The sequence below is a fragment of the Orycteropus afer genome, unplaced genomic scaffold (genome assembly GCF_000298275.1).
Source record: "Orycteropus afer afer isolate SDZICR_OR568_19922 unplaced genomic scaffold, OryAfe1.0 scaffold00262, whole genome shotgun sequence".
NCBI classification, from domain to species: Eukaryota; Metazoa; Chordata; class Mammalia; order Tubulidentata; family Orycteropodidae; genus Orycteropus; species Orycteropus afer.
The window spans coordinates 2,006,250-2,010,259 of NW_006921849.1; positions in this window are offsets into that span (position 1 = coordinate 2,006,250).

Below are 4,010 nucleotides of genomic sequence, written 5' to 3' on the forward strand. Positions count from 1 at the left end.
GGCAGGCTCTACAAGCTGGGAAGGACAAACAAATGAATTATGATCTTGAGACTACAGAAGAATTGCAGCCTTTCCAAAACCTTGATTTCACCCCAGGGAGACCCATTTTGGACTCTGACCTCCAAAACTGTAAGATAATCAATTTGTGCTGTTTTAAGCCTCCAAGTTGGTGACAGTTTGTTATAGGAGTGACAGGAAGCTAATATAGATGTTGATACTTGGAAGCTGTATGCTACTATAACAAATATCTGAAAATGTGGAAGCGGCTGTGGAATTGGGCAACAGACAGAGGCTGGGAGATTTTGAGGAGCAAATATATTGCCTTGAACAGACTTAGTAAAAATAATGATGTTAACAACTACTGAGGACTCAAAAGGAAGTGAGGAGCATGGTAGGGAAGACTTATGCCATCTAAGAGAAAGCCTAAATGGTTATGAACAGATTGTTGGTAGAAATACCGTCATTAAAGGCACTATAAGTAAAAGCTCAGATGGAAACAAGAAACATGTTATTGAAAACCAAAGGAAAGGAGATCCTTGTTACATAGTGACTGAAAACGTAGCTGAATTGTGTCCTGCAGTTATGCAGAAACCCAAACTTACAAACAATGAAGTTGGATATTTAGCTGAGGAGATTTCCAGGCAAGATGTTGAAGGTGTAATTTGTTTCTTTTTGTGGTTTATAGTAAAATATGAGAGGAAAAAGAAGACTGAAGAAGGACTTATTAAGCAAAAGAAACTATACCTAGATGATTTGGGAAATTCTTTGCCTATCCTGGGCAGAAGCTGCTAAAATTAGGAAATTCACTCCAGAAATTTCTCTGGAGAGAAAGCTACGGGAAAAGTTATGGTTGAAAAACTCTTTGCTTGGACAAAGAAGTTGTGGGTCAGTGGTAGAATTCTCACCTTCCATGCAGGAGATCTGAGTTCAGTTCCTGGCCATGCACTTCATGCACAGCTACCCGTGTGTCAATGGAGGCTTGCGTGTTGCTCTGATGTCGAACAGCTTTCAGCAAAGCTTCCAGACTAAAACGGACTTGGAAGAAGGGCCTGGAAATCTGCTTTTGAAAATCAGTCAGTGAAAACTCTATAGATCACAACAGTCTGCACTGCAGTCATTCATGCGGATTGGCACAGGACTGGATAATATACTTCCTTCTGTTGTCCACAGGGTCACCATGAGTCAGGGACCAACTCAAAGACAGCTAGCAACAACAAAAATCCTGCTTTAACAGGATCAAAAAATCAGAGGACTCAGTCACACTGAGGTTCTTTGAAGAGATTAGGAGTGTTTCTTATGAATCCCTTTGGCCATCTTACCAGAAACTAGTAATAGAGATGAGATTTTCCAGGAAACTTCTATGAAGAACTCTCTTGTCTAAATGGAGTGAATATCCATGACATACACAGGACACAAAATTCTTCAGAATCTTATACCAGCAGAAACACTGCCAACTTGCACTGAAAGATATAGAGAAAATACAAAATGAAAGAAGGCTGACAAACTCTCAAAATGCAACAGGCAAGAAACAGGCTGATCAAACTACTCAGCTCCTCAACAGCTGTACACACATTTTTGTCGTTGTTAGCTTCCCTCAAGTCAGCTCCAAGTCATGATGACCCATGTGCAATGGAACACAATGCTGCTCTGTACAGTGCCATCCCATTATCTGTGGTGAAATGGACAATGTAATCCATAAGGATTTCCTTAGCTTATTTTCAAAAGTGAATCTCCAGGTCTTTCTTAGTCTCTCTTAGTCTACAACTTCCACTGAAATCTGTTCAGCATCGTCTAAAAATACTCACTGCTTCCAAGTCAGTTCTGACTCATAGCGACCCCTCCTTGGGTTTCTGAGGCAGTATCTCTATGGAAGTAGATTGCCCAGTCTTCCTTCTGAGGAGCACACAAACCTCCATTGACAGATGGGTGATGGCTGAGCACAAGGTACATTGCCTGGGAATCACATTCAGGTCTCTTCCATGGAAGGAAAAAATTCTACCACTGAACCACCAATGCCACACTCACAAACGTGCTACCTTTTACAAAAAAGGAAATATGTCTCTAAACATGAAGCCATGAGCCCAAAGGGAGGAGTCTCCAACCCAGAGACCCACAGAGCTGCCACAGGCATAGAGGCAGGGGCCTACCGGGTTGTTGCAGGCTCAGAAGGTGGAGCTGAGAGCAAAGAGGAAGGAGACTCAGCCACAGAGGATTATTTTCAGGCCTCGAAACCAAATGGAATGTACCTGGCTGGATTTCAAAATTGGTTGGGACTGATGACTTCTTGTATTATTTCCATTTTCTCCTTTTTTAATTTGTTTGTTGTTGTTGTTATGTGCCGTCGAGTCATCCCTGACTCATAGCAACCACTCCTTGGGTTTCCAAGGCAGTATCACTACAGAAGTAGATGCCCAACCTTCCTTCTGAGGAGTGGCTGGTGGGTTTGAACCTCCAGCCTTCTGGTTAGCAGTCAAGTGCTTTAGGCACTACACTACTAGAGCTTCCTCCTTCTTGAATAGTTATGTTAATAACTATTATCCTAGGCCTATCCCACCATTGTATTTTGGGAACAGATAACGCATTTCTTGGGTCTTACGGGTTCACAGATAGAGAAGTATTTTTTCCAGAGCCCCATTCATACCTGAATATAAGGTTGATTTAATATTCAAACATCAGTGGATGTAACCCACTGTATTAATGGAATAAAACAATAAAATTAAATAAACATGGTAATGATGCAAATATTGGGGGGAAAAATCAACCTTTGCCAACTAGGACTAGAAAATGACATCTTAAATTTGATTGAGGGTACCTACAACAAAGAACTTCAGAAAATATCTTATTTAAAGGTAGTGTATTAAAGCAATAATGCATGATAAAGAAAAAAATATATAAGAGTTGGAAAAAAAAAATTTCATTATTTGCAGATGACATTCTGGCTAGCAGTCAAATGCCTTAGGTACTACACCACCAGAGCACCTACTATGTACATAGAAAATCTAAAAGAAGTACAAATATGTGATTAGGATGAATAATTTAGCAAAGCCACTAGAAAAGAACACATATAAAAATAAATTCTATATAAAAACAAGAAAGTATAAGAAAATAAATCTTTAAAAGACATCTTTTACAAAATAATAATAATAAAATACTTGGGAATTACTCTTACCAGGGACCAAAAAAAAACTGTACAAAGAAAACTATAAAACACTACTTCAAGAAACTATATAAGATTTACATAAATGGAAGAACATACCATGCTCATGGATAGTAAGACTGAATATTGTGAAGATATCAATACTACCCAAAGCAATCTATACATTCAATGCAATCCCAATTCAGATTCCATCAACATTCTTTAAGGACATGGAAAAAACAATCACTAATTTTATATGGAAAGGAAAGAGCCCTTGGACAAGCAAACCACTACTGAAGAAGAAGAACAAAGTAGGAGGTCTCACTTTCTCAGATCTCAAACCCTACTCTACAGCCACAGTAGTCAAAACAGCCTGGTACTGGTACAAAGACAGACATATAGACCATTGGAACAGAATTTAGAACCCAGAAATAGATCAATCCACATATAAGTCAGCTGATCTTTGGCAAAGGGCCAAAGTTCATTAAATGGGGATGAGATGGTCTCTAACAAATGGTGCTGGCAAACCTGGATACCCATTTGCAGAAAAATATAACAAGATCCATACATCACATTATACACAAAACTAACTCCAGATGGTTCAAAGACTTAAATGTAAAATCTAAAACTATAAAGTTCATCAAGGAAAAAATAAGGGTAAATTTAGGGGCCCTACTGGTGGTGGGCCTAAGGGACTAAGGCATTTGATTGCTCACCAGAAGGCTGGAGGTTCAAGCCCACCAGCTACTCCTCAGAAGGAAGATTGGGCAATAATCTACTTCTGTAGTGATACCACCTTGGAAACCAAGGGGAGGTCACTATGAGTCGGATCAACTCGACAGCATTGAGTTTGGTTTGGTTTGAACATACGGCA